A 12,725-nucleotide genomic window follows, 5' to 3' on the forward strand; every position below is an offset into this window, starting at 1 on the left:
ATTTGTGGTACAGCCATTCTATGAAACCAATGCCGCTGATAATTGAACATAAGTAGATCCACAGCAGTTTCTTGCTAAGAGTGAAAATGTAATCCCCTTCTTCCTTTTTTCACAATTAGCAGCCTTAATTAAGTACTTTTACACACAAGGAGAAACAGTGTCACAGCTGGTGGCTAGAGGTTACACTACTGGAGGTTATCACTTTCCATCTTTTAGGTTCTCCACACAGGAGTGGAGGAAGTCAAGTCTATGTTCATCTTCCAAAGATAAAGAGCACCACCTGTGTAAACTCCCAAACTCTCCTTTCCTCACTGGGTAGTCAAATGACATGCTGAGAGTCTGTCACCTACAAAGGTGACTTATTTTCATCCCCCTGTAAAAACAACATACTTGTTCCCAAGAACAGTGTTTGCTTCTCTAAACTCAGCCTAGGCACCACTGACATTTTGACATTGTAAGAGGGCACCGCAGATGATTCAGCAATCCCATTCTGCGACAATCAAAGCTCTAATCTTGAACTAGGGACAGAATTTGTTGTAATAAGGTAGACTTCTACTTTTGACAGATTGGCATCCAGTAAGGTAAAGTATTTATTAACATCTGACTGACTCTGATATTTAAAATGTTATTTACATTAAGCTTTGTGTCATTAAAGGCAACAATTTTGAAGTTAACTGTTAGTTTCAGTATGTTACCATAACTGAAAACAGTGGTTGTGAGAATTATGATCTTGCCTTAATGGCAATTAATTAATGTTTTTGTGCACTTAAAAATTCTGTTTTGACAATTTCTCTCAAATGGTCACAGAGTGGTCACAGAAACAGGTATAAGGCTAGAGCTAGAGGCAGATACAGAAGCATCACCTTCTTGACCTATGAGGCCCATTTCTAAAACTAAAATCAGGCTTTAGAAACATGGGAAAATCCGCTTCAGTTAAGAGGTGTTAATTTGTATTAATCTCCCATTAAGGTCTATCTTGTACAGACATAGAATATTAGCAAAATGCTTTTGCAAAATATTATTTTATTTGACCCTCACAACAGCCCTGTAGATTGAGTAGATAAGTTTACTAACTCCATTTTCTAGGCAAGGGAACTGAGTGGATGGAAAAGCCAAGTGATTGACTCAAAGCCAAAACAGTCTGGCAGGGCTAGAACTGAAATCCATATATAGCAACATACATTAAACCATTTAATTTTTGTCACAACTATATTTGATACAATCATTTCATAAGTGGAGAAACACAGACTCCTAGAGATGAAGTAGTCTAGAATTTCTGATACAACTAAATCACACCACAGACAAGACTGAATGGGTTGTTAAGGAAGAGACCCTATTATGGGATCATTTAGGAGAGAAACTAGAACATGTACTTGTATAGAATAAGTCCTAAATGTACAAGTTACACTTCAGCATAGACTACTAACTTAACTTCACAACTATGATTAGAGCTTTTTGAGATTATCTTAAGTTTTGTCACTTTCTCAATGCTCATTTTATTTGTTAACTCTGCTTTCTGGTAATGACCAACCAAAAAAACGAGTAAATGAAGTGGACCTTTCTTTTTTATTTTATTGTTACTTTTTTAGTACTGGGGATCAAACTCAAGACCTCGTGCTTGCAAAGCAGGCGCTTATGCCACTGAGCTAATTCTCCAACCCTTCATATTTATTTTAAAAATGAGGAGGGAAGAAAAGAATGCAGGGGAAAAGCAGGGTACTGCACTCAGGCAAAATTTCTGAGTACCATCAGGAAGAAAAACATTATTACAATTGAGTCCAGACAGTTTAGAGACAAAAGGCTTCATGTGTTTTTTAAATGTGAAAGCCAAGAAAAACTGCAAGGCATTATTCCTGATTAGGGAAGGGGGTTACTTAAATATAACCTCATCAGCCTACCTCCAAATACTTACTTAATTCTTCAGACCTGAAAAATATATTTTAAAAACACAAATAACTCAAATACTTTTATTGTTCCTGTTAACCCTGGCCTATACTCAATAATTCTACTAAAGTTCCTAAAATGATAATATACTTCTCAAAAAGCAAGATTAAAAATTCCCCTAGTAACCGTTTGAGTATCATATAAAATTCTGCAGAAAGTAGAAATTTTGTTGGATTTGGTACTTATTTGGAACAAAAAGACAAAAGTTTATTTATGGGACATTCTACCACTTTCTAACACAGGTAGTCCATTTTCACAATGGTTAATGTGGGTTCCACCTCTGTGTCAAGCACTGTACTAAGCACTTTATATCTATTAACCAGTTTAAGCCTCATGATAGAAACTATGATAACCCTCACTTTATAGGTAATCAAACAAAGCTCTACCACTCTGGAACTGCTGAAATAATTAAGCTTTAAAGTACACTGAGAAAAAAACTATACTGGGACTAAATTAAACAATAAACCAAAAAATTTCCCCAACTCCTTTCATACCATAAAGTATTTCACAGTGCCAACTTATATAAACAACGCTATTGTTCTAAGAGGCAGAAATTTAAGAATGGACTTCTACAGAAATAACTAAGGATTTAACTTTCTCAGTAATGTAACCAGTTGTTTGAAGCTGAGCTGAAAAGTCCCTTGGCTAAAGTTTAAATCTGGAAAACAAAATGGTTTTCCCCAAACACTAAGCCAACACCAATCTATGAAACTGAAAAATAGAACACTAAGTGATGGTCATCATTTCTAGTTTATATAGATCATGGGCTTATTTCAAAAATCACTTAATAACTATTGGAGCTATTGACTCCCAGAAACACTATCACTTGAATTTTCTTTTGTCTTTATTTTTATTAAAACACTAACCAAGTTTCATCACTTAAAAATAAAGGCTATGATAGTCTCAAATTATTTCCCCTAAGATTCTTATTAATTATATAGGGGAAAACAGTTACAAGTTCACAGTGGTAGAAATCTGGCTGTGTTGGGCCTGGGGATTTAGCTCAGCGGCATAAGCGCCTGCCTTGCAAGCAGGCAGTCGTGAGTTCGATCCCTGGTACCGATAAAAATGAAAAAAAAAAGAAAAAAAGAAATTTGGCTGTGTTAAAATCGACTGAGTTTAACACTGCCTATAAAAAATAGTTGCCACAGCAGGCATTACCACTGAAAGGTTTAAAACATTCGCCATTACTAGGAGAAGACAGTTTAGTATCACATATTTACTGATTATGATACAATGAAGTATGCTGCCAAAAAATGCATAACCTCAATCTAATTACAAGAAAACACCAGACAAACTGACATTTTACACTAACTATGTGTTAACAAGTCTGATAGTCATGAAAGACATGGAAAAAGGGTGAAGTCCTGGATTGGAAGAGATTATAAAATGCAACAATTAAATGCAAATAGTGGGATCCTGAATTGGATTCTGGAACAGAATAATGGTAAAACTAGTAAGCTGGAGTATGGTTTACAGTTGAGTAACTTGTACGTACCAATGTTAATTTAATTTCTTGGTTTTGAGAAATATACTCTGCTAATATTAAGAGGAAGCTGAATAAAGGATGTATGTAAACTTGGAGTATTCATTTTCCAATTTCATTGTAAGGCTAAAATCATTTCAAAATAAAAATTTAAAAAGCAAAAATAGAAAACAAACAAACAACCCAAACAAAACCTTTGTATCTAATGCATAAAATACGAATTCTAGAGTCAAAGTTTGCCTGTTTTTACCCGTGCTATGACTTGCAGGTAAGAAAATTCCATGTTGTCTGATCTCGCCAAGTCAGTGCCCATAGTTTTATGTCCTTTCTTTGAGGTAAAAGTCTAGTTTATGTAACTGTTTTGCTCGGGAAAGCTGTGACTGCACAAGTATGGCTACTCACTGGACAAAGCAATATCTCTATCAAAGTGATGCATTCATACATTGAACAGAATTTAGCAAAACCACGTTTTATGGTTTTTTTCCTTTAAAAAAAAAAACAGGAACACAATTTTACCCCTGAATGCCCTTCTAGGACTAGGTATTAGCTCAGAAAACACTTTGTATATTTTATTGTACCATAGCTTCTGAATTAATGTTTGCAGTGAAATCTTTAGAAGGATTACAATAATCTATACATAGTATTACTAATATGGTTCATTGTATTGATAGTATTACTTCTGTCCATCTATCTACATGAATCCAACTCTTAAAATAAGAATTTATGAGAGCCAGGAATGGTGGTACATTCCTATAACCCCAACACTTGGAAAGCTAAAGCAGGAGGATTGCTGCAAATTCAAGGCCAATCTGGGATATGCAGTGAGTTGAAGACCAGCCTGAACTACACAGTGAGATGTTACCTCAAAAATAAATAAAAAAGAAAAAGAAAAATTGAAGCTGAGAAAGAGTAAAGAATAAGCAGTAGAATAGCTTATTCTGACATATTTCATGTCAAGCCTTAAAATATAAACCTTACAATCTTGAAAGATTTTCTTAAATTATCACTAATTATTTCTTTGTGATAGTATTTTACTCAAACTAGAAGAGATACTTGTAAAGCCACAACTATGTAAGGCCAATTCTGAAAACGTGGGTCCTTGATAAAAAAGGTTATGCCCAGAATCCTTGATGACATTTAAAAACCAGCTCTGCAACACATGATTTTCACATCCTACAAAATGGTGACAATACTTCTCACACTTCAAAGGATTTGTCATGAGGACAGAATGAGAACAAGAAAGCTTCAAAGAGGTTTGAATATTGGGCCATGTGCTTATAGTTCATTTGCTAAATACACTGTTTCTTTCTTTAGTTATCTTAAAATTATTCAAACTGCAAGCATTAAAAGCAATTTCTAAAGATATAATGAGAAAAATCAAGCATCTGTTAAATTCCTCTGATGTGTTCAGTTAGGCATTCAAAATGTATCTTACTACTTTGTTGACTTAATGGTCATATATCCCATCACATAAGATTTAATTACTGTCTCAGAGATTCATCTTTACTTTTTGGTATCTTAATAAATATTTATAATTTATTCTTTGTAGAAAATTTGAATGTAGAAAACCCTCGTCTACTGTTCCTAATATATAACAGATCCTAAACCACAATCAAAGGCCTTTAAAAAACCACTGAAATAACAGTTGTTTCAAGGTTTAACACTATATATTGAATTCCCAAAGGGGATATCTAAATCAAGTAAGTTGCAACATCTATTGCCTCCTTTTATAGAGAAGTTAACTTAAAATCTTTTCATTTCAAAATTCCTTAATGAGCTTCATTCAAAAGAAATGAAAAAAGAAAAATGTAGTCAAAACTTCAAATTACAAATTAAATCTCTTAACATCAACTATCAATAGAAAGAAATCATTATTAAAAGCTGACCAAAAAAAAAGACAGAGCTGGGCACAGTGACACATACCTGTAAACCTTAGCACTCTGGGTGCTAAGGTGGGAACCACTGTAAACTGAAGCCCAGCCTGGATAACACACAGTATCAAGACCCTCTCTTATAATAAAGTAAAGGGTTAAGGACATAGCTCACTGTATAAGCCCTGGATTCCATCCCCTGTACTGCTCAGGTCTGGGGATTGTGAGAGAGAGGTGTGTCTCCTACAACTACAACCTACAAAAAAAAAAAAGAAATGAACATTATTACCACTCTCACCGTCAGAAAAGTGTTTCATCTTTTTGTTTTATAGAAAGTTTTAAAAACAGTTGTTGATTTTTCTTTGGTCAAATTATTATGTGTTGCCTGTAAATTTTTTTGACAGTAAAGACTGTGTGTGGGAGGCTAAAACATTTATTTTTTTAAAAAGTACAATGACTATTTTAAATCACTCAATATGGTATTCTTAACTCTGTTCATTAGGAAAGTGATAAATACATATTTCTGAAATATGAATTTCCATTTCCACTATGATTATTACATTATCACATTATAATTACTTCTATTAGGTATATTATGATCAATTTCCCCTCTAATTTGCAACTTTTCTCATTGACATTTCACATGTATACAAGAGGGTATTTCTCCCACAAATATATTAGAAAATTGAATTAAAAAATGATTACAAATGTTCATGTTCTAGAAATCAGATTAAACTTTTCAAGTATTTCCTAAAGGAAGAAAATTTTCAACTATATTTTTCCTTTAGTGAAAAGAAAATTCAGAAAATCACACTGATGAAAAAAATTGTCCATTTTTAACACAGTACTCCTAGTGAATCATCAGACCTGAACATTAAATCTCTTCCTACTGTAACACATGATTAACAAAAATATTCAGGTACTAACATTATTTAAACTCCCCATAAAGTACGAATGTTAATATTCTAAAAAAAAAAAATTATGATTCCCTTCTACCTTATAATAATGTTCAAATACTAAATAATAAAATTTAATTATCACAAAGGCCCAGATTGCTTTTTTGAGAGATTCTCAAGAAAAGATTTACAGCTAAAAAATAAAGATTGTCAATAAACTGTTAATGGCTAAGCAAAGTACAATGATAGCACCAATCATTCTGGCTACCAATTTCCTTCTGAGAGCAATAAAATTCTCAAATTTGAAACTGAAAAGAAAATAACAGAAAATATTATATTCTAAAGCATGTAAAAAACTAAGCACTGTTGCTTGGAGTACAAATAGATTAGAAATGAAAAGCTTTCAGTATTCTGTTGACATATCATGAACAGACAATAAAACACCTGTAGTTATATTTCTTAGGCTTCCTTTGTGACTGATGGAAGATGAGCTTGAGATTTATCCAGCCCTTTCCCTAAGATGGAAGGAAATTTAATTCATAAAACATACTTCTAAAGCCGAACATGAAAAAACTACATTTGATTATGCTTCAAATCATTCCTTTTTCAAGCTTACTTTAACCTAAAGCATCAGCAACATAATACTTAAAATTAAGCCACAGAATACCTACCTTTTTTCCATTGCTATACAAACAACCTTTCTTTTCACCAGAGGATAAAATCCAGATAGTACTAAAGCATCTGCCAATTATACTTGGAATCACACTGAATAGCTAGCTATCTGCTCTGTGTTCTTTCACTTACGCACTTCATAAACGTGTGTGGGTGGGCCTGCATTACGCAAAATAGGTAAACACTGCATAATTCCAGATCCTATTGGTTGAAATGAAAATCCACTTCACTTCTCCCTTAGGAAGTGTATGGCCCAAAAGGGAAGAAACGGAAGTAAACAGCAGCAAAGAATAATTTTTAATACAGGCTTAACATCAAGTTATGAAATAAGGTACTTCAAAAGAGTATTCTATTTCTTAAAAGGCTGTCTAAATGAACCACATAAATGCTCTATATATGAAGTGTAAGACACTGAACAATCTTTTCACGGTAGTAAAATAGCCCATTGTAACAGATTTAGTGTAATACTCAATTTGTTAAATATTTCATTTAAAAAAGTAAATTCATACATAAACAAAGTGTACCTTTTCAGCACTATTAAACGGGGTGGGGGAGCAGATCTGGTCACAAAATACTTAACCCAGGCCTAAAAATAGGGGAATATCCAACTACATTGTCAATTGATAACGCTTGTTTATTTCTAGCTTTGTTCTTTAAATAAATTAAGATTTCCTGGGTGCTCACGAACACAAAGGAATGAAGCAGTTCTCTGTGTTAAGTTGGGATTGGACAAGCTTCATCTAATAGCTGGGGAAGGGTCCCTATTTAATGGCTTCTGTTGTTCTTAGATATCCCATTTATCGATTCCATTTGAGGAGTTACTGCCTGCTAGTCCAATTCCCCATAACTTTCCTCAGAAAAAAAGAGATGTTTTCTAATGGAGAATGGTTGTAAATGGAGATAATGTTTCCTCTAAATAGCCAGAAGTAAACCTGCTTTGTGCTTAATTACATTTAAGAATTTTAATTTTTTTGTTTTTGTTTTCCTGGTACCAGGGATTAAACTGAAGACAGCGCGCTTGCCAGGCAGGTGCTTATGCTGCTGAGCTAAATCCCCCCCCCCCCCCTGCCTTTTGGTACTGGGCCTTGCACAAGCTAGGAAAATACCACATCTCCAAGGTATTTTTTTTTTTTTTAAGAATTCTAAAATCAAGTCATCAGAGTAAATGTTAATGCACCACAAATCTAGGTACCTCACCCATTAAAGTGAAATTCAAGTTGAATCTAGATACTTGATATTCTTATTAAATTTCTTTTGTACCCCCCAACTGTTCAACCCTACTGTAAAAAGTAACTCTACCAGACCCCTAAACTTGATAGATACTCACAGACCACAGTCACCTATGCAAATGGCTATCTAGACTAGCTGAGATTTAATTTAATTACACTATATGGAACAGTACATTACTAATAATAACTGTAAAGTCAGTAAGTATCCTTTGTGACCTTAATTAGAATTATTCAATGTCCCACTTATAAATAGTTACCTTTTAAAGAGTCATAAAAATACATTTTGGTGGCAATATGTTTACCTACAAAAGATTCTCAACAATGTGTACACAGGACAATAGCTCTGATTCACAGAAGGGCTATGCTTTTAGGGAACATCACTAAAACAGCACCTTGACACCAATGTTATGGAACAAAATGAGCCATCATTTCCTGTAGCTGGCCAGTTTATTTCTATTCCTTCTAGCATTCCATAACTGTGTCACATGTCCTGAAGCTGTTGTTACAAATCTGCCCAACTCTTCTTTTGCTTATTTGAGAAACTGGCAGCAGGCCCGCCTGCATTATAGTAAAATAATTCTGCTCAGATATCCTGCTGGTCCAATATACACATTCAGTTCAAAAGTTTACCTACAAAGATGATCTGGCTATATTTTAAGATTCTGTTATCTAGGGATCCTGTCATACAATTCTAAGCTGATGAAACTGCTCACGAGTTAGACATGACAGGTTCAATACTCATAAAGATGCAAGTGTGACTGATTATACTTTCAGCTTGATTCCAGAACACAACCTGCTATTTTCTGGACTAAAATATTAACTCTTAATTTTTTTTTTTTTTTTTGTACTGGGGATCAAACTCACCACTTCGCGTTTGCCAAGCAGGCACTTCCTCCGCTGAGCTAAATCCCTAGCCTACTCCCTTAATTTTGGAAATTGATTTCTTACTGAACCTTCAAGTAACTGAAATATTTGCATTCCATCTGATATATCATCGTTCTACCTTAATAAAAACTGAGCATTAAAGAGTATAAAAAATCTTTATATATTCAAGCCCTGGTTTGTATCAAGTAATCTAAGAAAACATATTTTTCTCACACAGCTCTAAGAAGGCAATAAAGATAAAACCTCCATATCTTCTAACCTATTATATTTTTTATAACAGGATAAAGAATCATATTCTTTAGAGATAAAAGGTTAAAATTAAATTTTTCTTTCCCAGTCTGAATTCTCAGTACTAAAAACACCTTTTTATTTCTATACGTGCTTTTATTTCCAGTGATGTTTGATTAGTAATAATGTAGAGGTCAGTCAAAAACAAAAATGAAAGGCAACCAAGGCTGATATTGGAGCTCAGGGGAGCAAAGTATGCCTAACACATGCCAGGCCCTGTGTTTAACACTTCCCCATCAACCAAACAAAAACAGACCCCCCCCCCAAGCAACCAAAAAACCCCAAACCAAACAAAAAATCGTAATTAAAACTAAGTAGCTGTTTTGGCTGGTAGGAATCAAGTTAAAGTGATCACTTTAGCAAATGAACCTGAATCTCAGTGATCTTTCCCATACTCTTACATATCCAGCTTGGCTTACAGTATCTTAAACTTTCTAATATTATTCTTGACTTGAGTCTAGATGAACCTGTGCCAATTACTTAAGCTGAGTGCAGAGATGAATGGTAAGCTTTCAGTACCCTGGAACTTTTAAAAATCACTCCTTCGCAAAATATTCAAAATAAGGTACCCTTGCCTCACAATTTGTAGGCCTTTTCAGATTTTTTTTCACAGATCTGTTTTTGTTTTTGTCATACTCTAGGCTTAGTTTTACCTTTGAACACAAATGACCTCTGATAGCTTGCTTCTTCTCTAATGACCTCCAATATTTCCAAGAATATAAACAAGAACTCATTCCTCATAGTCATTACCTCTGGCCATACTTTCAACAGATGTGCAAATTATTTCTTCCTAGTTCTGCCTCAAGGATGATGCTTAGGTCATGTTCCTCTAACCCACAATGCAATTCATACAAATGGCATTTGCTACTGTGCAGTAAGTTTTTATTGAAGATCTACATGTGCTCAGTTTTTCACTTGTCAAATCCACACAATTTTTTTTTGAGAAAATGTACATTAGATGTAAGTTTGGTTAACAACACTTGTTGATTTATGATTATGAAAGAAGGATAGTACAAGATAGATATAATATTAATGCAAAACATGTAAGTATTGTAAGATTTCAAAGAAAAATGTTGCCATTTGATGAAAAAGGACTCATGGAAAAGCTTCATGAAAAGAAAAGTATTTGAGCTAAACCCTGGGAAACAGCCTAGATTTTAATAAATGGAGAAACAACTGCACTGAGATAAAGGTGATTCAGTGTGGGAGGTACACTGTATGCTCAAGAAAAGCTAAGTCAGTACATACTGTGGAGTGAAATGTTGTTCAGGAGACCAATAAAGACGAAGTTTGAGGAAATCAAGTACCATGTCTTCGTAACTTCGTATCAGCAAGTACAGGAAAATATTTAATACCTGAGAGAGATGTAGTTGGAAAGATAAGAAATGCCTGATATTGTGGGCCTTCAGAATCAGGACAAGGATTGAATATCACTTAATTAAAACCCTTTAATGAGGTTTCAGAAAACAGAAAAAAAAATGTATATAGCAGGTACTGTACTAAAAATTTCACAATTTTTTTTTTTTTGAGACAATGTCTCACTGTGTAGTTCAAACTGTCCTTGAGTTTACTAGGTAGCCCAGGTTGGCCTCACACACACAGCAATCCTCCTCCCTCAGTTTCCTGAGTGCTGGGATAGAACTTCACATATGTTGAACTCAATCTTTACAACTGTCCTACGACAGATGAAGAAATCAGGCTAAATAATTAGCTTACAGTGATGTACAAGCTAAGTGGCAAAAGTTGAGATCTAATTTAAGCATTTTTACTATTTTATACTGCATAATTAAACAAACACCACCTTCTTCATAACTATTAATATTTGTACGTTAAATCTATTTTTAAAGCATACTAATATGTAAAATAGGTATGATAACAGTAGTGACTACAAAAATAATGTGTCACATCAAACTTAAAATTGTCTGCTTATTACTAAATTACAGTAGTAAACTATTATTGTGCCAAATTTGAGTGGAGTATTGGGATAGTCTTATTAAAAAATATAGGCTGTATGGCACACATAAAATACACTTTGAGGGTTTTTGGGCAATCATCTCTCAAAGAGTTACATTTCATAATAGATGCAAGTGATATATGAGAGGTTAATCTAATGATGGAGAAAGATATGGCATATGCCTTAAGATAGAACAAAAGATGTAGGCTATAAACTAATGTCACAAAAGACAAAGCCTGGCCTTTTCTGTAGTTACTAATTCTCCAGACACATCTTGGTAATTCCTATTCATGAAACTCCATATGATGAATACAGGGTGCTTGTGTATGTTACTGTTCAATTTCTCCCAAGAGGAAGTCACCCTAAAGGAAAGCAAGAGCCTGTCACCAGGTAGGGATAGCTTTGTATCTCCCCCTTTTTTTTCCACAATGTGAATGGATCAAGAATAGACCGGTAGTGTGGCTCTTCTTTCAAGCGAGCTGGGTTGCACATTTCTAGGATGTAAGCATGTTAAAGAAATAAATTGCATGTAAAGCTGGAGAACGATTATTAAATTATGTAAAACCAGCCAGTCCAACATTAATCAGATAGAATCTCTCATACTGGATATAATCTTCACAACTAGGTATTGAGAAACAGGACAAATTTGATCAAATATGAGTTTATTTATAGATAAAAATAAGTAGGAGTTAGTGGTCTGGAACAAAAGTAATTATTCATAACTATTAATATTTGTACGTCAAATCTATTTTTAAAATTCAGTTCAGTGTCAAGAAAAACTGTAAAAATTATTGATTCTCCCCCTCTTTCAATGATACACTTATCAAGACCTAAAAGAAGTTCCCTTAAAGCATACTAATATGTAAAAGCTCAGGCTGTTATAAAACAAGCAATAAAGAAAGCACAAAAATCTATCAAGTTCTACTTCATTAAGTTTACTTGAAAACTTTCCAGAGAGGCAATGATTCTGTACAAACTTTCGGGATACTGTACTTTAATAGATCATAACATCACAGCAATGTCTAATCAATGTTAAGCGAATCTGGTTGTTAGTACTGATAAATGTGCCTTGAACTGGAAAGGATGTCTTCTGAGAACTTCTGTTGCATTAAAAGTAAATGTCATGGGGCTGGGGATTTAGGTCAGCGGCATAAGCGCCTGCCTTGCAAGCAGGCAGTCATGAGTTCGATTCCCAGTACCGATAAAAAAAAAAAGGGAAAAGGCAAAAAAAAAAAAAAAAAAAGTAAATGTTATTTTAATCTTCCCTGTAATTCCACTATTTGTAACTGGACCTTGTCTGTAACAACTGAGTTTACTAACTGTAGTTCTTTTCCTCATTGTCAAAGCGCTAATTGAAATAGGAACTAACCTAGAAAATCTAGGTTGTTGGCAAAGCTGACACCTGAAAGTTGCAATTTAACTTCCCTTTAACACACTGTTAGGACTCACCAGTACCCAGGCTATCTAGGCTCAGTGTGGTGGCACACATCTGCAATTCCA

The 12,725-nt window shown here is 34.1% G+C and overlaps 1 protein-coding gene across 2 annotated transcripts in view; it reads right to left on the reverse strand.

Annotated features, from left to right (window-relative positions):
* Nucleotides 1–12,725, reverse strand: part of Peli1 (pellino E3 ubiquitin protein ligase 1) — a 52,887-nt gene that overhangs the window by 18,206 nt on the left and 21,956 nt on the right. Inside the window, exon 1 of one of the 2 annotated variants that reach the window (XM_063229513.1) lies at nt 5,354–5,529. The exons of the other annotated variant lie outside the window; for it this stretch is intronic. The gene's annotated coding sequence lies outside the window, so the exon portion shown is untranslated. Of the gene's footprint in view, nt 1–5,353; nt 5,530–12,725 lie in introns of those variants that run through there. 2 annotated transcript variants of the gene reach the window in all.

The sequence above is a fragment of the Cavia porcellus genome, unplaced genomic scaffold (genome assembly GCF_034190915.1).
Source record: "Cavia porcellus strain 051 isolate PalLab524CR breed Dunkin Hartley unplaced genomic scaffold, mCavPor4.1 scaffold_18, whole genome shotgun sequence".
Lineage (NCBI taxonomy): Eukaryota > Metazoa > Chordata > Mammalia > Rodentia > Caviidae > Cavia > Cavia porcellus.